Source organism: Chrysochloris asiatica, unplaced genomic scaffold (assembly GCF_000296735.1).
Source record: "Chrysochloris asiatica unplaced genomic scaffold, ChrAsi1.0 scaffold00042, whole genome shotgun sequence".
NCBI classification, from domain to species: domain Eukaryota; kingdom Metazoa; phylum Chordata; class Mammalia; order Afrosoricida; family Chrysochloridae; genus Chrysochloris; species Chrysochloris asiatica.
The window spans coordinates 4,408,285-4,432,752 of NW_006408560.1; the positions used below are offsets into that span (position 1 = coordinate 4,408,285).

The 24,468-nt window shown below is 37.7% G+C and overlaps 1 pseudogene; it reads right to left on the reverse strand.

The window, feature by feature from the left end:
- The window catches only part of LOC102823314, a 101,838-nt pseudogene extending 80,063 nt beyond the window's left edge, over nucleotides 1-21,775 (reverse strand).
- Between the last annotated feature and the right edge of the window lie 2,693 nt (nucleotides 21,776-24,468).

A 24,468-nucleotide genomic window follows, 5' to 3' on the forward strand; every position in this document is an offset into this window, starting at 1 on the left:
ATATATACTACTTAATACTTACAATATTAAGTATTAAAGGGAATGGCAAATGGATTTCTTAACTCTTTATGATTCTAGTGGGTAAAGCAAGTATATCCAAGTAGATGAGCAGCAGGCATAATTAATATAATTTGACAAATCTTGATAAAGCATTTTTGAGCTACTTCCTAGAAAATGAAAAGATAAATAATTGTAATCAATGGATAACAAATCATTTTTAAGTCAGGTGGTTTCTAATTCTTTGCTTTCAATAATAATTTAGTTATTAGCTGGTATACTTTAAGACTACTGCTAATGCATCACTATACCATTTTTGGAATATAGCTCAGAAGGAATTCAAAGAATTGAGTGACTGATTTGGCAAAACTCTTTCCATTTCTAGCCACTTCTTTACTTGAACATAATTGCTTAGCATTGACAGTTATGAAAACAAAACAAAGCAAAAGTAGTAAAATTGATGCTAAACCTTATTTTATTCTAGCAATAAGTAATTTTGGATACATTAACCTTTTTTATTTTTATCTTAAAGCTCCATTTCCTACAAAATTTTACTTCTTTTCTTTGGGTATGTTAAAAATGCACATTTTGTAATATGAAACCTGTCTATACATAGTAGTCCTGGAGTGACGCTGTAGGATAAGCGCTGGACTGATAACTGCAAGGTCGGTGGTTCAAAGCCACCAGCTGCTCCTCATCTGGCCAGGTTCACTATGAGTCAGAACGTGTGTAGTTGTTGTTGTTGTTAAATGCCGTTGAGTCGATTCCGACTCATAGCGACCCTGTATAGGGTTTCTGAGGAGCAGCTGGTGAGCTTGAACCACCAACCTTGCAGTTCAAACGGCTTTGCAATCTGGCACATTAACTCACAGCGCCACACCAGGAGTAGTAGTTAGGTGCAAAGGGACATTCGGTCTTCTCTTGGCTGTGAAAATGGTATTCCTTACATTGAGGTATACCTCAGGGTCAATTATGAACGTTTGACTCTTACGTGGTGGGGATCCTGTTTTCACCTTCTAGTTCTTCCACCCCAGCCTGGGTCATAAGGTCTGTACTGTTTTTCTCGAACTCATCAATACAACTATTCATGTCATCAATTTTTCCATTGATCTGATGGTCCATGGTCTGAAATGTATCTTGCATCTGGTGCAACAGTGTCTGGACCACCCATGTGAGATCCTGTACCATCTTGGGATCAGTTTCAGCTACTTCTCCAGTTTCCAGCTTGGTGAGATTTTACTTCTTTATGTTCAACAATAATTTTCAAAACTTCAAATGAATTTATATTGTTTTGATCAGTTGTGTCCTACTACTTGTGATAATAACTAAATCCAGGAGAATTTTTTATTTTTTAAACTTACGTTGTTGTTGTTATGTGCCATCAAGTGGGTACCAATTCATAGCAACCTTATGCACAGCAGAACGAAACACTGCCCGATCCTGGGCCAACCTCACTATTGTTACCACACTTGAGCCCATTGATGCTGCCATTTGGCCAATCCATCTCACTGGGGGTCTTCCTCTTTTTCTCTGACCTTACCAAACATGATATCCTTCTCTAGCGACTGGTCCCTCCTGACAGTATGTCCAAATGTCAAATTTTAAAAATTTAATTTCAATTTGTATGCTTACGACAGTAGATAAAATCCTTATAAAGATATGACATTTAAAGTTATGAATTTAATTGGATGAGGAAAATGTTTGCAATGTATTCAATGGAAAAATATTACAAAATAATATATAATTTAAAAAATAATAGACAATTTATAGAGGTGCTTTAAGTATACAAAAAAATTGGGTACAAAGTATAGAGAATTCCCATATACCCTACTTCCCTGCTATGCTGCCTTATTCTATTGTTGATATTTTATATTAGTGTAGTACATACATTTGTTATAAATAATGAACTTATACTGATATATGATCACTAAATAAACTCCATATAACTTAGGTTAATATTTGTTAGACAGTTCTATGAGTTTTAACACATGTCAAGAATCTGTCATTTTTTCCTACCATATATCTGCTTCATCTAATCTTTTAAAAATTTTATTTATCGAATCAGAATGAAACTTTCTTCCCAGTGTATTTCAAAAAGCTTGTCTGTAGATAAAAATGATAACAAATATTCAGGTGTTTTAAGGAAAAAAAGAATCCATGATGAATAAAAAGAAAAATTTAAACCTTGACTTAAAAAAACTATGAATCTTCAAAATTTGCTATTTATGCTTCAATTTTTTCCCACCACACATCTGTGAGTTTGTCATATTGTGGTGGCTTGCATGTCTGTGTACCACTGGTATTTTAAATACCAGTAGAGTCATTCATGATAGACAGGTTTCAGTGGAGCTTCCAGACTAAGACAGATTAGGAAGAAGAAGAGGTGAACCACTTCTGAATGGTTACTCACTGAAAACCTTAGGAAGACTATTAGAACATTGTCAGATATAATGCAAGAAGATGAGCCCCTCAGTTTGGAAGGTACTCAAAATACAACTGGGGAAGAGTTGCCTTCTCAAAACAGAGTTGACCATAATAATGTAAATGGAACAAAGCTTTTAAGACCTTCATTTGCTGATGAGGCACAACTCAAAATGAGGAGAAATAAATACAAATACCCATTAATAATTGGAGCATGGAACATACGAAGTGTGAATATAGGACAACTGAAAGTTGCCAGAAATGAAATGGAGCAACAATTGTGAGGGTGGTATAGGACCAGGCAGTGTTTCCTTCTGTTGAACATAGAGTTGCTTTGTGTTGGAAACAACTCAATGGCACCTAACAACAATATGTCTCACTCCCCACCCCTTTTTTTTGTGAAAATATGCATACCAAAAGTTCACCAATTCAAAATTTCTGCACTTAAAATTCATTGACATTAATATATTCTTCATATTGTACAGCCATTATTGTTATTTTTCTAGATTATTCTACCACCATTAGCCTGAATTCAGTGCCCCCTGCCTTAGTTATCTAGTGTTGCTATAATAGAAAAACTGCAAGTGTATGACTTTAGTAAACACATTTATTCTCTCACAATGTAGGAGGCTGTTGTTAGGTGCTATTGAGTCAGATCCTACTCATAGTGAATAATCTTATACACAACAAAATAAAACTCTGCCCTCACAATTGTTATGTCTGGGCCCATTGTTGCTGACACCATATCAGTCCATCTATTGGAAGTTTTCCTCTTTTCCGCTGACCCTCCACTTTACCAATCATGATGCCCTTCTCCAGGGACTGGTCCCTTCTGACAGCATGACTAAAGTAGGAAAGATGAAGTCTCACCATCCTTGCTTCTTAGGAGGCTAGAAGTTTTCATTCAAAACACCAATTCTAGAGAAAGATCCTTGCCCTCTTTGATTATCTGTATACCCAGGATTCCTTAGAAATCCCTATGTGTTTTGACACCAGTCTGTCTCTGGAGGTAGGAGCTTCGTATCCTCTCCAATACCTGTTTTTGTTTTTGTTAAGTGGGGGTGAGGTAATTTCTCATTGTGGTTTTTATTTTTATTTCCTAACGACTAATGTGGAGCTAATGTGTGATAAAGCACTGGACCACAAGATTGGTTTGAACCACAAGGTCGGTGGTTCAAACTTACCAGCTGTTCCTTGAAAACCCTATACTGGGTCACTATGGGTCCAAATGGACTCAACGGCACTTAACAGCAATGGATAATGTGCAGGTCCCTGGATGGTGTCAATGTTTTGTGCTTGACTACTAAATGAAAGATTGATGGTTCAAACCCACCCAGGTGCACTATGGAAGAAAGGCCTAACAATCTGGTTATATAGGATTACTGCCAAGAAATCCCTGTGACGAAGTTCTACTCTGTAACACGTTGGGTTCTCATGAGTCAGAATCAATTCAACATCAAGGTTTCTTGATTTTTATTATTTATGGCTAGTGCCGTTGAGAGCATTTTTTCATGGACTTGTACCCCTTTGAATATCTTCTTTGGTGAAATATCTGTTCAAGTTCTTTACCCATTCTTTGATTTGGTTGTTTGTCTTTTTGTTGTTAAGTTGTGTTATTGTTGTTAGTTGTTCATTGAGTTGATATCTACTCATAGTGACCTTATGTACAACAGAACAAAACACTGTCCAACTTCACAATCGGTGCTACACTTGAACCCATTGCTGTTACAACTGTGCCAATTCATCTCCTTGGGGTTCTTCCTCTTCTTCACTGACCCGCCACTTTACCAAGCATGATTTCCTTCTCCAGGGACTGTTCCTACCTGAAAATATGTTTGAAGTATGAGAGATGAAGACTGGCCCTCCTAGCTTCTAAGGAACATTCTGGCTGTACTTCCAACATAGATGTGTTTGTTCTTTTGGCGGCCCATGTACTTTTAATCTCCCTCAGCACTATAACTCAAAAGCACTATCTCCTTCAGCACCATAATTCAAAAGCATTAGTTCTTCTATTTCTCTACAGTCTTCTTATTCATTGTTCAACTTTCACAAGCATATGAGGTTATTGAAAATACCATGGCTTGGGCCAGGCAAACCTTAGTCCTCAAACTGACACCCTTGCTAATAAAGACTTTAAAGAGGTCTTGTACAGCAGATTAGTCTAATGCAATACATTGTTTGATTTTTTGACTGCTTCTATGACTGTTAATGGTTGGTCTGAACAAAATTAAGTCTTTGACAATTTCAATCTTTTCTCCATTTATCAGGATTTTATTTATTGTTCCAGTGGTAAAGATTTTTGTTATCTTTACATTGAAGGGAACTCCATATCATAAGTATTTTTAAGTCCTCTTGGCTTTTAGTAAGCAGGATTATATCATGTGCATATCATGATAGTCTGGTGCTGTTCATCACATTTCAGTACTCAATATTTTGGTGCTGACAGTGTTCCACTGCTCTTCATAAAGTTTTCAGTGACTAAATATTTGGAAGTAGTCCATCTGTCCTTCTTTCTAGTCTGTCTTCATCTGGAAGCTTATCTGAAACCTTTCCACCATGATGACCCTGCTGGTATATAAAACACTGGTGGCATAGCTTCCAGAATCACAGCAACTCACAAACCAGTACGGCAAAATGACAGACGAGTGGTGATGTTAAGATGCAGGAATTTAAAAATATGTACTTTGGTTATTAAACCCTTATCAGATATATGGTTCTTGGAAATTTTATTCCAATCTGTAAGTCAGCTCTTCACTTTGATAATAAATTCCTTTGAAGAACAAGACAATTCACTTTTATTAGGTCCCACTTAGGTATCTTGCCTTCTTGCTCATGCTTTTGTTGTCATATCTGAAAATCTATTGTTAAAAACTAGTTCCCACAGCTACTTTCTTATATTTTCTCACAACAATTTTATGGTTTTAGTTTTTACATTTAGGTTTCTGATTCATTTTTTGTTTTTTGGTATATTTTTAAAATCCTGATTCATTTTCTGCATGTGGGAATTCAATTTTCCAGCACCATTTATCAAAGATACTCTTCTTTCCTCATTGAATTGACTTAGCATCTTGATAAAAATCTCTTGACCATAGTTGTATGACTGTATTTCTAGACTCTCAATTCAATTTCATTGGCCATATGTCTATTATTATACCAGTACTAAGCTGTACTATATACTTACTGGTTTAAAATAATAAGTTTTAAAAGCAGGAATTCTGAACTCAACTTTATTTTAAGAAGCCCATGCATTATTTGGACACATTGATCATTACAAAGTTCATCATGTACAGATAAATTTCAGTTCTGCCTGAGCGGATTGCCCTTATTTGGAATAGAGATTTTAGAATTGCCTAAACGTACAGGGTCGCTATGAGTCGGAGCGACTCCACGGCACATAACAACAACAACAAAAGACATGATAAAAGGCAATGGAGATCTTTGCAGCAACAATTGTTGTTGTTAGGTGCCATCGAGTCAGTACCAACCCATAGCAACCCTATGCACAGCAGAACGAAACACTGCCTGATCCTGGGCCAACCTCACTACTGTTGCCACGCTTGAGTCCATCGACGCCGCCACTTGGCCAATCCATTTTGTTGGGGGTCTTTCTCTTTTTCTCTGACCCTCCACCTTACCAAACATGATATCCTTCTCCAGTGACTGCTCCCTCCTGACAATACGTCCAAAGTATGAGAGATGAAGTTTGGCTATCTTGGCCTCCAAGGAGCACTCTGGCTGTATTTCTTCCAAAATGGATCTATTGGTTCTTTTGGCAGCCCATAGCACTTTCAATATTCTCTTCCAATACCATAACTCAAAAGCATCAATTCTTCCACGATCTTCCTTATTCATTGTCCAGCTTTCACATGCATATGAGGTTATTGAAGATACCATGGCTTGGGTCAGGTGCACCTTAGTCCTCAAGCTGACATCTTTGCTCTTCAATACTTTAAAAATGTCTAATGCAGCAGATTTGCCTAATACAATACGTTGTTTGATCTCTTGACTGGTGCTTCTGTGAGTGTTGATAGTTGATCCAAGAAGAATGAAGTCCTTGACAACTTCAATTTTTTCTCCATTGATAAGAGTGTATGTTGTTTATTGGTCCAGTGGTGAGGATTTTTGTTTTCTTTACATTGAGATGTAATCCATTTAGAAGGCTGTGCTCTTTGATCTTCATTAGAAAATGTTTTTTGTCCTCTTCACTTTCTATGATATTGACTGTAAAATAAAATAAAATAAAATAAATGGCAGAGGAATCAAAGTTTGGAAAAGAGAATCAGAGACAAAGGCAGTCAAGAGAATAATACTTGTAGGGTTATTGTCAACCCTGGGGGTTGGAAAGGCTGTGTGAAGACTCTAGGTTGCACCAATTTAGGAGCAACCAGAGCAGGACATGGGACAGACTTGAAAGCATTCCATAACTGGTACAGATCCCTCAACAAAGAGTGACAGCCTTACAGACACAAGGCCTTGATGCACATCCTCTAACCAGACACTGATTGAATAAGCTAGTTTCATCCAGGATGCTTCAAAATAAAATTAAATGCATCTCTAGAAGACTGTATGCATGCCCAAGATTACACCTTCTCAGGAATTATTGGAGTGGGAACACCAAGGTTCTAGTCCCTGATTGAATGTGGGGTAAAAATGAAAACTCCCTAAACCATGATAGCAACTGTCAAGACATACACACTTCCAAAAGTTAAGGTAAAAATCTAACTAAAGGGATCTACTCACATCCTTTGACAATAAGTTCCTTATGTTATTTTAAAGGGAACTGCTAAGCAACCAGGTTAAACTAACATTAAAAGGGAACAAAACCTGAACAGAGATATCAAAGGCTGCATATCACTGGAAAAATAGACTTTAGAGAGTAAGTTACTTAACAATACAAATTGACCATGTAAATAACAATCACATAAACCTCCAGATTGGGGTTGTTGTTGTTAATTGCCTTTGAGTCATTTCCAACTGATAGCGACCCTGTATAGGGTTTCCAAGGAGTGGCTGGTGGGTTTGGACCCCCAATTGTGCAGTTAGTAGTACAGTGCTTTTCCTACATCATCACACCAGGACTCCAGATCAGTTTTTGTTGTTGTTGTTGTTAAGTGCCATCGAGTCAATTCTGACTCATAGTGACCCTGTATAGGGTTTTTAGGTTAGATATATTATCTAAAATGTCTTATTTTCAACTAAAAATTATGAAACATATAAAGAAACAGGACAGTGTGACCTATACACACAAAATAAAGCAGACAATAAAACTTTTTGTAAGGGCCCAGATGTTGGACATAGCAGACAAACGTTTTGAAGTATCTACTATAACTAATGAAAGAATTAGCAAAACCATTGTCTAAGAATTAAAGGAAGGATAAAGACAATGTTTCATCAAATCAAGAATACCCATAAGAACCAAATAAAAATTCTTAAGTTGAAAAGTTAATTAACAATTCTCTAGAGAGTCTCACCAATAGATTTTTTTTCTTAAATGTTTTATTATAAATTATGTGATAGTTTACATGGAAGAACATTTGTTTTACATTTATTCTATTGTATATTGTCTCATTGTCATGGTTACAATCCCCTCTATGCATCATCAACCAACCAAAGAGTATACCCTGCAATCCTTCCCCTATATCCCCCAGGTCTGCAGCACACAGTCGCTCTCCCTCTCTAGATCTAAAGTCTCCAGCTGCTCCATCGCTCCACTTCATCATCTCTGCCTCCATTTCAGGCATCACTGCTTCTCTGGGTAGGGTCCCGCTCTATGCTCTTCTCCCTTGTTGGTACTAGGGACCTCCGCTCCTAGACTGGAAAGTTAATCACTTCCCTCCTTAATATAAAATGTCTACCTTTACATTTCCAACCCTCACAATCAGTCCTGATAACAATTATTCACAATTGTATCACAAGAGAGACCCATCTGCATTTCATTGCACCAGCCCCGCCTAGACAGATTGAATACTACTCACTGGAGATTCTACCTTCCTCCAGGCCCTCTGGATCTAGGTTCCCTCTTGAAAGCTTGTAAGCCAGTCACTTCTTGCCTTTGTAGCCCCCCGCTCCCCATTTTGGGTAGCCAATGTCCAAGTTACCCATCCCTGTCTACTCTGTGTGTGGAGGGGGTGGGAATGATTCTTGCTGTAAGGGTTTGTTCCCTCTTTTGAGATACTGCTTCCATAGGTGTAGGTCAAGTTCATCAAATTGTATGTGAATAATTTTTTTTCCTCTTTTTTTAAATTCTGGTTGAGCTCTGATCATCCAGTCACTGAAGCCAGGATAAGTGGGTATTATCTGCAAGTGTGCTCTCTTTTCTTATCAGCTTGGCCAATAGATTTTTGATGGCAGAATAAATAACAAACTTGAAGAGAGATCATTAGATATTATGCAATCAATAGGACAGAGAGAGATAAAATGAACAGAGCCTCAGAGAAATGTAGGGCACCATTAAGCATACAAATATATAAATAATGGAAATACCAAAAAGTGAGAACAGTGAAAAATGGGCAGAAAAAAATATTCAAGAGAGTAATGGCCCAAACTTCCAAAATTTGACCCAAACCATTAATTTACACATGAGAAGTTCAATGAATTATAAGTGGTATAAGTGCAAAGATGTACATATCCAGACACAATATAGTCGAAGGCTGAAAATAAATCTTGAAAACAGTATGAGAAAAATAAGGCCAGTAAGATTAACAATTGATGTCTTATGCGAAACAATGGAGATCAGAAGGCAGTGGGGTATGCAGACAGCGTTCTGAAAGTAAGAAACAAACTAGCAAAAGAACAAAACCTAACAACCAACAATCTTACATTCAGCAAGTCTTTAGAAAATGAAGATGAAATAAAGACATCATCTTATAAACAAAAGCTGAGATAATTTTGCCTTCCAAGAAGTACTAATGGAAGTTCTTCAGGCTGAAAGCAAGTGACGTTTAAGACAGCAACTCAATTATACACACACACAAAGAGTACTATAGTAAAGGTAATTTTATGGGCATTTTCAAAAGACAGCATAATTGCATTTTTATTCATCTTTATTCTCTTAAATAATTTTAAAAGCAATTGCATAAAACAGTATGTATTTAATTATATTGTTGAGTCTTATAGTGTATAGTAATGTAATATATTTGACAATAAGAGCATAAAGGAAACGTGTGGGAAAATTACAACAATGTAGTCATCAGATAGTGATTCAAATCCACAGGAAAAATTGAGAACTAGAAATGTAAAAAGAGGTTAGTATCACAAACTCTATAAATATGTATTGGCTCTCCCTTTTTCTGTCATAGTCTATAAAAAGCATTGATTATGTAAGGTAATGATTATAAAATGCATTATTGGATTTGCAACATATATAGATGTAATATGCATAGCAATAATAGCACATAAGATTGTAAAAATGGAATTATATAGTAATAATTTTCTATATTTCACTAGAAGTAAGCACTATAAATCTGAAGTATATTTTGATAACTTAAGATATCTTTGTATACCTTATAGCAAACTCTATAAAACTAACCCCAGAATTAAAAACTATATATATCATTATGAGATTTAAGTGAAATATCAACATAAAACCAAAAAAGAAAATATCAATATAATACCAAACAGTCAATAAAGAAAGAACAAAAAATACATGATATACAGAAAAAAAATCTAAATGGCAGATGTAAATCAAACTTTATCAATAATAGCAAAACAGAAGAACACTCTTAGCATTTTTCATGCTTCCACTTGTAATATTAAAGGATTCTGAGAGCAAAATACGGAATTCAAAAGAAGATGGAAAGTATACATTGTTGGTATTCAACCATTTCAAGAAGTAGCATATGATCAAGAACAGATGGTACTAAAGGAAGAAGTACAAGCTGCACTGAAGGTATTGGCAGAAAAAAGGCTCCAGAATTGACAGTATACAAATTGAAATCTTTCAGCAAATTAATACTGTACTGGAGGGGTTCACTCATCCAAGAAATTTTAAGGACAGGTACCTGTCCAATTGGCCCAGGATTGGGCAGTGTTTCATTCTGCTGTGCATAAGGTCGCTATGGGACGGTACCGACTCGATGGCACCTAAAAGCAACAACAAGAACCTGGCCAATTGATTGGAAGAGATCCATATTTGTGCTGATACCAAAGAAATGTGGCCCAATGGAATGTGGAAATCATTGAACAGTATCATTGGTATCACATACAAGTAAAATTTTGCTGAAGATGTTTCAAAAATGCCTGCAACAGTACATTGACAGGGAACTTCCAGAAACTGAAGCTGCATTCAGAAGAGGACATGGAGCTAGAGATATCATCGCTGATATCAGATGGATACTGGCTTACAGCAGAGAGTACTAGAAAGACGTTTGCTAGTGTTTTATTGACTATGCAAAGGCTGTTGACTGTGGGGGTCATAACATTGTGAAGAATGAGTTTTCCAGAATACTTGATTGTGCTCACGAAGAGCCTGTGCATAGACCAAGAGGCAGTTGTTTGAACAGAACAAGGGGATAGATACTGAAGGATTTGGAATCTGGAAAGGTGAGGGTCAGTGTAATCTTTCACCATACTTAATCTCTATGCTGAGCAAGTAATCCAAGAAGCTGGATTATATGAAGAAAAGCATGGCATCAGGATTAAAGAAAGACTTAGTAATAACCCGTGATATGCAGATTATACAGCCTTGCTTACTGAAAGCAAAGAGGACTTGAAATACTTAATGATGAACATGAACGACCACGGTTTCAGTATGTAGTGCACCTCAATGTAAAGAAAACAAAAACCCTCACATTGGAACAATAAATAACATCATGATTAACGGAGAAAACATTGAAGTTGTTAAAGAATTCATTTTATTTGACTCCACCATCCACACTCATGGAAGCAGCAGTTAAGAAATCAAACAATGTATTGCACTAAGCAAGTCTGCTGCATACGACCTCTAAAAGTGATTAAGAACAAATATATCAGTGAGAACTAAGTTGTGCCTGACCCAAGTCATGTATTTTCAGTTGCCTCATATGCATGTGAAAGTTGGGCAATGAATAAGGAAGATAGTAGAATAATTAATGCATTTGAGTTATAGTAGTGGAGAAGAATATTGAAAGCACCATGGACTGCCAGAAGAATAAACAGGACTGACTATGTTAGAAGAGGTACAGCCAGAATGTTCCTTTGCAGGCAAGGATAGCAAGACTTTGTCTCTCCTATTTTGGACATATTATCATGAGAGATCATTCCCTGGAGAAGGACATTATGCTTGGTCAAGTGGAGAGTCAGCAAAAAGGAGGAAGACCTCAAATGAGATGGATTGACACCATGGTAGCATCACAACAGTTGAGGATGGCTCAGGACCAGGCAGTGTTTCACTCTGTTGTGCATAGGGTCACTATGAGTTAGAACCAACTTGAATGAATGAAAGAGCAACAACAACTCATTAAGAGGAATAACTTATGTGTGATAGGAATTCTAGAAAAGGAAAAGAACTACCCCCCCAAAAAAAACCATAAACAATATTGTCTGTGTTGTTGGACAAAAATTTCTCTAGTATCATGAAAGACAAGAAGATAACCATTCAGAAGTTGAATGAATTCAAAATATGTTATTAAGTGCCATCAAGTTGGTTCCAACTCATAGCAACCCTGTATAGGGTTTCTGAGGAGCTGCTAGTGGGTTTGAACTGCTGATCTTGTGTTTCAAAGTCCAGTGTTGAGCCTATAGCACTACACCAGGGGTGTAGACCCCTCAAAGAACCTACCAATATGTCTTATAATCAAACTTTTTAAAAACAAAGGCAAGGAAAAAGTACTTAGAGTAACTCAGGAAAAAACCTACAAAGAACTAATAAAACTAAGCTGTTATTACTCAGCAGAACTATGCATGCAAGAAGATAATTGTTGTTTTTAAGTGCCATCGAGCTGGTTCCAACATATAGAGACCCGTTATAGGGTTTCCAAGCAGCAGCCGGTGAGATTGAACCTCTAAACTTGTGGTCCAAACTGACCTTGGAATGACATATATAAAAGTCTGAAAGAAAAATTTACCAACGAAGAATCATATATATAGCAAAACTATCCATCAAATATCACAGCAGAAATAAAATAATTTGTGAAAACCAAATCAACCTTACAAGAAATAATAAAGGTAGTTTTTTAGACAAAGAACCAATAACAGCAGACAACTTGATACAAACATACATGATAGTATTACCCAGAACTCAACCCAGATTCATAACTGTTAAGTACCTTGGAGTCGTTTCAACTCATAGCAACCTTATAAAGGGTAAAAGGCTTTAAATCTTATATTGGAGGCCCAGAAACATTTTTCAGTTTATTTTTATAAAGTAGATATCCTGGTATGGCGCTGTAGGATAAGTACTGGACTGCAAGGTCGGCGGTTTAAACTCACCAGTCACTTCTTGGAAACCCTATACAAGGTTGCTATGAGCTGGAGCCAACTAAATGGCACTTAACAATAACAAAGTACTCTGGTGTGGCACTGTACGATAAACACTGGACCACAAGGGTGGTCTGAAGTGCAAGGTCAGCGGTTCAGACTCACCAGCTACTCCTCAGAAACCCTACACAGGGTCACTATCGTGTTGCCACTTAACAACAACATGACCATATATGGAGTCCTGGTGTGGAGCCATAGGATAAGAACTGGACTGCTAACCATAAACACAGTGGTTCAAACCCACCAGCCATTCCTCAGAAAACCTATACAGAGTTGCTATGAGTTGGAATCGACTCAATGACACTTAGCAAACATGACTATGTATGAAAAATCCTTAACAAAACATCACTAGTAATATATAAAAATTAGACACCATGATCATGTGGAATTTATCTCAGGATTGCAAAGTTAATTTAACATTCCCAAGCAAATTAATATATCATATCAATAAAATGAAGGACAAATGTAACATAATCATCTCAGTAGATGCAGAAAAATTGTTGTTAGGTGCTGTTGAGTCAGTGCCAACTTGTAGCGATCTTATGTGCAAGAGAATGAAACACTGCCTGGTCCTGAGCCAACCTCACAATCATTGCTATGCTTGAGCCCATTGCTGCTGCCACTGTGCCAATCCATCTCCTTGGGGAGTCTTCTTCTTCTTCTTTTTTGCTGACCCTTCTCTTTACTGAACATAATGTCCTTATCCAGGGACAGGTCCCTCTTGATAATATGTCTGAAGTATGAGAGATGAAGATTGACCATCTTGGCTTCTAAGGAGATTCTGATGTACTTCTTTCAACACAGATTTGCTTGTTCTTTTGGAAGTCCATGGTACTTTTAATATTCTCCTCCAACACCATTAACTCAAATGCATCAGTTCTTCTACCATCTTCCTTACTCATTTTCCAACTTTCACATGTATTGAAAATACCATGGCTTTGATCAAGTACACCTTAGTCCTCCAATTGAAATCTTTGCTATTGAACACTTCAACGAGGTCTTGTGCAGCAGATTTGCCTAATGCAATATGTCATTTGATTTCATGATGGCTGCTTCCATGAGTTGACGGTTAGTCTGAGCAAAATGAAGTCTTTGACAACTTCAATCTTTTCTCCATTTATCTTGGTGCTATTTATTGTTCCAGTGGTGAGGATTTTTGTTTTCTTTACATTGAAGTGCAACCCATACTGCTTCATCAGTATTTTAAGTTCTCTTCGTTTTCAGCAAGCAAGCTCTATTACCTTCATTTTTTTTAATGTACACATACCACATTGAAAATATATATTAGTTTAAATGTCCAAAGGGCACATTTTGCAAGCCAGCCTTCTGCCCATAGGCACACTGCCTTTCTCAGTCCATGGGCCTATAGTCCTCTGCTGTTCTGTCTCTCTATGCCATCGCCTCTGCCACCATCTCCATTGTCTCCACTTTTCTGGTTAGGATCCCTTGCTCTTTCTTCCCTCTTGATGGTCCTGTGGTCCTGTGTTCCTGAAATGACAGATTAATTGCTTCCCCCTTTTAGATGCACTTCTTCTACATTTGCAGTTGTGACAATCACCATTAGACCTGATAGCAATTACTCACAATTGAATCATAAAATCCTATCCACCTCATCACCAGACCCATCTGGACAAGAGGAAGACTATTCAGTGGGCTATCTATATTACTCCCCTTGTTCTTACACTTAGCAGCCTCATGAAAGCTTGTAAGCCAGTCAGTTTGTGCCTTTATGCTGTTGTTGTTGTTAGGTGTTAGATTTGTTGTTGTTGTCAGGTGCTATCAAGTCGGAACCGACTCATAGCGACCCCATGCACAGCAGAATGAAACATTGTCCGATCCGGGGCCAATCTCACTACCACCGCCACACTTAACGCCATCAATGATGTCACCTGGCTGATCCATCTTGTTGGGGGTCTTCCTCTTTTTCTCTGACCCTCCACCTTACCCAGCATGACATCCTTCTCCAGCAACTGTTCTCTCCGGACAATGTGTCCAAAGTATGAGAGACGAAGCTTACCCATCCTGGCCTCCAAGGAGCACTCTGGCTGCACCTCTTCCAAAAGAGATCTATTGGTTCTTTTGGCAGTCCATGACACTTTTAGTATTCTCCTCCAACACCACAACTCAAAGGCATCAATTCTTCTACGATCTTCCTTATTCACTGTCCAGCTTTCACATCCATATGAAGTTATTGAAAACACAATGGCTTGGGTCAGGCGCACCTTAGTCCTCAAGCTGACATCTCTGCTCTTCAATACTTTTAAAAAGTTCCAGTGCAGAAGATTTGCCCAATGCAATACGTCATCTGATCTCTTGACTGCTGCTTCCACAAGTGTTGATAGTTGATCCAAGAAGAATGAAGTCCTTGACAACCTCAAGCCTCGGAAACCCTATACAGGGTTGCTATGAATTGAAACCGACTCCACGACACACTATCACCACCACCACCCTGTATCATACTACTTTATCTTCAGCTGTTTGAATTCTGGTCAGCAAGCCATTCACATGGTTACAAGTTTGGGAATTCTCATACATCTCCCCCCTCTTCAGACCAACTGGCCACTTCACTCTGAAGTCTAGTCCTCCAGTGGCTAGGTCAGTGTCCCTGGGCTTGGGAGTTTACACATCTCCTTGAACTTCAAACCAGCCAGCCCATCCTCTTCTGTGTCTCATCTCAAGGTCATTGGGTGCCTATGGAACATGACCAACCTCAGCCCATGTCTTCTTTGCTGCATTTCCCCCACTTCCACTCACAAGTTGACCAGAATGGTTGCCGGCGAGCATACAAGATTTTTCATGTGTTCCTTTTGAGTTTCAGTTTTAGAAAGGGGTTTACCCTGATGGGCTGACTATTCTTGCTTTTATGTCTACAAGGCAAACAGTTTGCTTCATATTGTCACAGACAAACAGTCTGCTTCTCCTATCCCCCTTGGTTTTTCTTTCAAGAAGTATCTTCTGTTCCTCTAGCCATTCAGGGTTGGTCTGCATGTTTCTTCAATTGGGAATGTCCCACCTCTGAAGGTTCTGGGTGGTGCTCAGGATTCCACCTTTAGGTCCCATACTCCACAAAGGCTTAACAAGAAACCTGCTTCCCTAAACACATCCTAGTCCCCTTTCTGATAATCCAGTCAGTTATAGGCTGCAGATGGGCTTATAAACTTTCTGTAATTATTTTTTCTGATATTCTTTTCTATCCCACTTACATGTCTATATTACTCTAGTAGGTAGGGTAACCCAATATCCACAAAACAGTCAAACACCTTAACATTATTTCCCCTCCTTTACCCATGCAGACTATGTCTAAATCCTTATATCATAGACCCCTGTTGTTCCAAGACTGTGCATACATCACAATCTACCTCTATCCCATTAAGCCCATGTATGCCTCCTTAAGTCTTTCCCTTTCATCCCTGTTTCTCTACCCCTCTCCCTTTTCTTGTGCATTGTCCTCCTCCTCTTATTTATTGTCCATCCCATCACCAGAGCTGTCATGCATCTATCCTACAGCCTATGAGTTACTGTCCCTTTCCTCCCATCTCTAGTAACCATCAGAGACATATTGTTTTAGTATGGAAATCTTTTCTTAAGCTTTTACAATAATGATCATATGAAATATTTGTCCTTTTGTGTCTGTCTAATTTCACTCTACATTTATACTGAGTCCTCCAGGTTTATCCATGTTATGAGGTGCTTTGCAGCTTTATCGTTATTCTTCAAGGTAGCATAGTATTCCGTTGTGTGTATGTACCAGAGTTTGTTTATCCATTCTCCCATTGATGGGCACTTATGGTATCTCCATATTTTTGCTGTTGTGATTAGTGCTACGATAAACATTGGTGTGCTTATATCTACTTGTGTTCTGGCTCATATTTCTTGTGGATATATATCAAGTAGAGGAATTGCTGAATCATATGGTATTTCTATTTCCAACTTTCTGAGGAAACGCCATACCATTTTCCAGAGTGGTTGAACTATTTTACAGTTCCACCAGCAACATAGGAGGGTACCAGTCTCTCCACACCATCAACAGCATTTATTGTCCTCTGCTTTTTTCAACTGTATTGTTATTGCTGGTGTGATATGATATTTCATTGTTGTTTTGATTTGCATCTCTCCAATGACTAATGATCATGAATATTTCTTCATATGTTTGTTTGCTGCCTGAATATCTTCCTTGGTCAAGTGTCTGTTCATGTCCTGTGTCCATTTTTCAATTGAGTTATTTGTCTTTTTCTTGTAGAGGTATAGTTTCCTATACATCTGAGAGATCAGTCTCTTGTCTGATATGTTGTTGCAATTCTTTCCCCCAGACTATGGGTTCCCTTTTTACTCTTTTAGTGAAATCTTTCAGTGCACATAAGTTTCAAATTCTTAGTATGTCCCAGTCATCTGTTTTATCCTATATTGTTTGTGTGTTTTTTGCCATGTTTAATAGTCTATGTATGTCATGTATTAGAGCCCTTAAGTTTGTCCCTACTTTTTCATTGATGATCTTTATAGTTATGGAATTTACATTTAAATCTTTAGTCCATGTTGAGCTAGTTTTTGTATACGCTGTGAGATATGGGTATTGTTTTATTGTTTTGTAAATCGATTTCCAGTTTTGACAGCACCATCTGTTGAAGAGACTGTCTCTTCCCCATTTAATATATTTTGACTCTTTGTCAAAGATCAGTTGACTGTATGTGGATGGATTTACTTCTGGGCTCTTAATTCTGTTCCATTGACCTATGTACCTTTTATTGTACCAATACCAGGCTGTTTTGACCACTGTGGCTGTGTAGTAAGTTTGGAAAAAGGGAAGTGAAAGGACTCCAGCTTTGTTCTTTGCTTATCTGAGGTTTCTTTCCCTTCCAAATAAAGTTCATGATCATTTTTTCCATCTCTTCAAAGAATGGTGTTGGAATCTGAATTGGCATTGTGTTATATCTGTAGATCATATTAAGTAGTAGTGACATTTTCACAACGTTAAATCTTTCCTATCCATGAACATGGTATAGTCTTCCATGTTTGAAAATCTTTTTTGGTTTCTTGTAGTAGTGTTTTGTAGTTTTCTTTGTATAGGTCTTTTGTTTCTCTGGTTAGATTTAATCCTAAATATTTCACTCTTTGTGTGGTTGTTATTATAAATAGTATTGTTTTCCTTATTTCTACTTCAGAACTATCTTTAGCAGTATGAAGGAATCTAACTTATTTTTGTATGCTGATCTTGTAACCTGCCACTTTGCTGAATCTACTAATGAGTTCTAGTAGTTTTTTTTTGTTGAGTCTTTCGGGTTTTCTATGTATAGGATCATGTCATCTGCAAATAGAGAGAATTTTATGGCTTTTTTTTTTCTTGGCAATTTGGATACCTTTAATCTCCCTTTCTTGCATTATAGTTCTGGCTAAGACTTCCAACACAATATTGAATAGGAGTGGAAATAAAGGACATCTTTATCTGGTTCCTGTTTGTAAAGGGAATGCTTTCAGTCTCTCACCATTGAGAGTGATGTTGGTTGTTGGTTTTGTATATATGCTCTTAATTATAGAATCTCCCTTAAGTTCCTACTTTGTTGGGGAATTTTATCAGGAATGGGTATTGGAGTTTATCAAATGCCTTTTCTGCATCAATCAATATAATCATGTGGGTTTTGTCCTTTTTTTTATTTATGTGGTGAATTACATTGATTGTTTTCCACTGAATGTCAGTGGATTGACAGATGAATTCAGTCCACTGACAGTCAGTGTAGTTATCTGTTGCCAGTTCAAGCTCATCAGCTGCTCCTTGGAAACCTTATACAGGGTGGCTATGGGTCAGAATCTACTTGATGGCACTTATCAACAACAACAAATTGATTAATTGTTGTTATTATGCTGTTTGGTTGTTTTTTTTTTTTTTTGTAGTGTTGCTGGTTTCTTTGTTCTGTATGCCTTCCTGTGCTGAATTCATTATTTTTTGGTGCTTTTTATTGTCAATTTGTTCATAGTGTTAATGTTTCCATTATCTTCTTGGACATTCCTTTTCTTGATTTGATATAGAGATGTATTAAGTTTCCTTGAGGTTACCCTATATTTAGTTAAGTTCTTCCTCTTTTTATGACAGCCTGTTTCATTCTGAGGTCTACCTCACCTCCTCACCCCCTGAGTCTCTGTTAGTATATTTCCCCCTTGTTTCACTTTGTAATTGTCCTGATCAAAGACTGACCTCTCAAATGCCCTAGTTTCATTCTTGTAGTTTTGTTCTGCAATGGACTCTTCCATCTCTGGACAGAATTCTGGGTGTTGTTGCTATATATGTCAGTCTCTGTTTTTTGTCTGCTATTGTTGGTCATCCAAAGAACTCCCTTTATTATGTTTTGGAGCACTGGCTTGACATTTACAAAATCCCTTAATTTCTTTTTATCTTAAAGTGTTCTGATTTTGCTGTCATATTTGATTGACAGCTTTGCTGGATACATGATTTTTGGTTGGCAGTTTTTGTTTTTTTTTTCTTTCAGAGTTTTGTATATGCCTCCCCATTGTCTTCTTGCCTGCATGGTTTCTGCTGAGAAATCAGAGTTTTATCTTATTGGCTCTCCTTTGTAGGTAGCATTTCCTTTTCCCCCTCACTGCTGTCAGGATTCTCCCCTTGTCTTTGCAGCATCTGCCAATCACCCCAAATCATCAGAAGTCACCTCCTTTCTTGTTCCTGTTCCAAATCTTCCTCCTTGTAAGCACTCTAACCACTTGTTTATTACTTTATTTGAAATTCTCAGTTCCAGGATGGTCACTTTATCTGAAGTTTGCAGTTCCAGGATGGTCCTCTTAATCTCCTTTGCCTGGTTTACTGTACTTTCATTGATAGGGTTCTGCCACACACACATTCTTAAAAATCAATACTCATAGCATCATTCCTCATATTAGCTAGTAAGTGGAAACTACTTGTATATCCATCAAACGATGAATGGATAAGTAAATTAAGATATGTCTATAATCTTGATGGCACTGTGGGTTAATGCACTGGACTGAAAAGTCAGCTTGAGCCTTAAGATTGGTGGTTCAAACTTACCAGCTGCTCCTTGGAAACCCTATACAGGGTTGCTATGAGTCAGAACATATTGTCAGGAGGGACCAGTCATTGGAGAAGGATATCATGTTTGGTAAGGTGGAGGGTCAGAGAAAAAGAGGAAGACCCCACATGAGATGGATTGGCAAAGTGGCAGTACCAATGGGCTCAAGCGTGGCAACAATAGTGAGGTTGGCCCAGGATCTGCTGTGCATAAGGTCGCTATGAGTTGGTATCAACTTGATGACACCTAACAACAACAACATGAATCAGAACCGACTTGATTGCACTTAACAACAACAACATAGATGGAATACTATTCAGTAATAACAAGGAATAAAGTATTCATATAAGCTACAACATGAATGACCCATAAAGATACTATGTTAAATGAAACCATCTACTGGAAACATCAAGAATAACCATGCCTGAAAATATAGGAGGTTAATTAGTAGTTGCCAAGGGCTTGGAATGGAATCCTAGTGTGGTGCTGTGTGATAATGCACTAGGCTGCAAGCTCAGTTTGAACCACAAGATTAGAGGTTCAAACCCACCATCTGCTCCTTGGAAACCCTATACAGGATCACTGAGTCAGAACTGACTCAATGGCACTTAACAACAACAGGGCTTGGAATATGGAAAAAATGCTGAATGAAAGCTAATGGGTTTTTTGAGGAGGGAGTGGGGATATTGAAAATGTTCCAAATTCAAATTGTAGTAATGGTTGCACAATGGTGAAATATATGAAATAGTATTGAATTGTCAAGTTTAGATGGTTGAATTGTATAATATGTGAATTATGTCTCAATAAAGCTAAGCTATTAAAAAATTTTAAATACTGACTATTCCAAATGTTTAAGAGGCTGTAGAGGAACTGGAATTCTCAACACTACTCACGAGAATGTAAATTGTTACAATTTTTGGAAAACAGTTAAACAGTTTGGCTATTTCTTTACAAGTTAAACAGACATCTATCATATGATCCCACCTCCTAGCCATTTATCCATGAGAAATAAAAGTATATATCTATACAAATACTTAGTCATGAATGTTTATAGCAGTTTTAGTTGTAATAGGCCCAAACTGAAAACACTACACATAATCATCAACAACTGGATGAATCAACAAATTGTGGCATATCCATACAATGAGATACTACATGAATTATAAATGCATTCAACAGCATAGATGAATCCAAAATTACTATGCCAAGTGAAAAAAGAAAATACCAACAAAGGAGTACATATTGTATGATATAATTTATATGACTCTATTGTTGTTGTTGTTAAGTTGCCATCAAGTCTGTTTTTTTTTTTTTAATGTTTTATTTTGAATTATATGATAGTTTACATGGGAGAACATTAGTTTTATATTCGTTCTATCGTATATCATTTCCTTGCCATGGTTCCAATCCCCTCCATGCATCATCAACCGACCAAAGAGTATACCCTACAAACCTGCCCCACTTCCCCCCCCCCCCCCCCCCCAGTTTTCAGCACACAGTCCCTCTCCCTTTCTGAATCCAAAGTCCCCAGCCACTTCATCACTCCACATCATCATCTCTGCCTCTATCTCAGACATCGCTGCTTCTCTGGGTAGGGTCCCGCTCTTGGCTCTTCTCTGTTGATGGTCCTGCGGACCTCCGCTCCTAGACTGAGCCAGAGGGCTGAATAATTAACTCCTGCTGGTGATTGGTGCTGAGAAGGCATCAGGGAAGATGATCACAGGCCCTGGAAGGGCATGTTGAAATGAGCAGGTTAGGGTGCTGGGAGAATCAGGGTCTTGGGCTTTCCGATGTTAAATCAGGGGCCTCACCGATCCTACTTCTGACACCAATGAAAGGGAAAAAACAACCTGGCGTTGCTCATCAACCATACCGCATAGAAGAGGAAGGTGGCCTCTGCCCGAGAGAGAAGGCAGGAGGCAGAAGAAGAGAGGTCAAGTCTGTTTTGACTCATAATGACCCTGTATAGGGTTTCTGGGGAGTGGCTGGTGAGTTTGAACCACCAACTTTGTGGTTCAAACTGACCTTGTGTTCCAGTGCATTATCCAGCACTACCACACCAGGACTCTTATATGACTTTAGGAAATGCAAATAAATCTGTAGTAATAAAAGCAGATCAGTGGTTGAAATTTGGACCACAAGGGTGAGTTCCATTTCAGACCTGAAGGGTGGCCAAGGGCCAAAGTCTTGGTTTCCTCCCGTTGTTTTTTGACCATTAAGCCCTGTCATTTTTCTTTCTTTTTGTAATTTTGAGTTTTGTTCCATGGTTTCTCCCATTCTATCTGGAAAATTCTAATGTGACCACTTTCAGAATAGTTGGTAGTCGTAGCTGGGCACCATCTAATTCTGGCCTGAGAGTCATGATATTCACATGTTACATTAGTTTATTAGATTAATTTATTCCAAGCATCTTCAATTCTTATCGCTCTTCTTTCTTCTGCACATGGAGAGACCAATAGTTGCACCTTAGAAGGCCATTAATGAGATTTTAAGATCCCAGTTTCTATTCACCAAAGTATGATGTAGAACATTGCCTTTGTGAACTATGTTATGCCAATTGACCATCGTGGTCCCCAAGACTATGGTCTTGAGACCCCAGGTATGAATGAATTTACATGCCTTCCTTTGTTTCCACTTTCTCCTCCTAGGATTTCTCAACCTCACTGTCACTTCCAACCAGTGGCAAGGCAAGCAGTCCACCCTGGGGACATCAATATAGGAGTGTATTGACTGTAGAGAATTAAAAACAGTAATAATACAGGTGGAGATTTATGTGCTTTTTATCATTTCATTATGTAAACAACACTAAATAATGTCAGGAGTAAATACTCTTTCCTTGAAAAAAAAATTTTTGTGAGTCTAAGTTCTAAATAATCATTTTGGTTACTGATGAGTTTTAATAATATATAAACCACTAGATTGAAGTCCTGGCATGGCACTGTAGGATGAGCACTCGACTGCTAGCCACAAGCTAACTACAGGGTAGGCAGTTCAAACCCACCAGCCACTCCTCAGAAATCCTATATAGGGCTGCTATTAGTCAGAACCAGCTTCATGGCACTTAACAAGAAGAATAAAACCACTAGTTACTGTGGATTATCATGCCGCCCTATGTGTGTCAGAGTAGAATTATGCCCTATAGAGTTTTTCAGTGGCTGATATTTTAGAAGTAGATCACCAGGCCTTTCTTCCTAGGTGCCTCTGGGTGAATTTGAACCTCCAACTTTATAGTTAGCAGTCAAACACATTAATTGTGTGTTCCACCTTGGAACTTCTTAGTAATATAGAGTAAACTTCAATTAGCAAATTTTTATTTTGTTACTAAACATTGCCTTCTACATGAAAGCTAATTTAAAGAATTCCCAGTTATACATGCTTGTTCTTTTGTGGAGACAGAATTCAAATCCTGATTTTGTTTTGTTTTTCTTTAGAATGACATTGTTGTTCACTGAGAATCTACAGTTTGATGTCGAAATATGCAATATCACAGGGGTTAGAGATACAAACTGAACCCAAAGAGATCTTGAAAATCACAAACCATCACACAAAGTTTAGAAGTAGTCAACAAGTACAATAAAATTTTATAAGTTTTCCGAAGATATTTTAGTGGAGTTTTTTTACTGAAGACTTGTTTAAAGTTGATTCTGATGAAACAATGACATCAGCACAGTGTAATTTCTGGAATTTTTTGTGACAAGGGATTTTTATGACTCTCTGACAAACCTATCTTTATGTTTCAGACTTTTCCTAACTATGTGTTTATGTGTGTTTCATGTGAAACAAATTTTTAATATTAAAACTAATGAACATTTTTTGGATTAGTTTTTATTGTGAATTGAATGAAAGTTTACAGGGCAGATCATCAGTTTTACATTCAACAAATCATATACTTGGTTTCATTACAATGATTATAGTTCCCTCCATGTACCATCAGTTAACAGTATTATCTCTATTCATTTTAGCTCTTTTTTTTTAAACACTCAGGCATATATAATAATTTAAACCACCAAAGGGTGAATTCTGCAAGTCTGCCTCCTGGACACCAGCTCTTCCCATGAATCTAGAGTCCTCAGCCACTCCCCCTGTCCATGATCCCATCTCTGGTGTCACTGCTTCTCTGGCTAAGGTCTCACATTCTGCTTGTGCTCATCTCCCTTGATGGTCCTAGGGTCCTCTGTTTCTGGACTGCAAGATTAACTACTCAACTGTTTTTGTTACAAAACTTCTACCTTTACAATTGTGACAGTCGCAATTAGTCATGATAGCAATTACTATTGAATCTTATTCCCATCTCTTTTTACCAGACCCATCTAGACAAGATGAAAACTATTCAGTGGGGACTCTATTTTCCCTTACACACTCTTAAACTAGACTCCCTCTTGAAAACTTGTAAGCAAGTCACTTTGTGCCTTTATCGCCCCTCATTTTAGGTAGCCAATGTCAAAGTTGCCCAGCCCTATCTACCCTGTATACAGAGGGGATAGCATTACTTAATGTGAAGATTCTTTTCCTCTCTGTTGGTATTTTGAGCTACTATCTCCATGAGTATAGGTCAACTTCATCA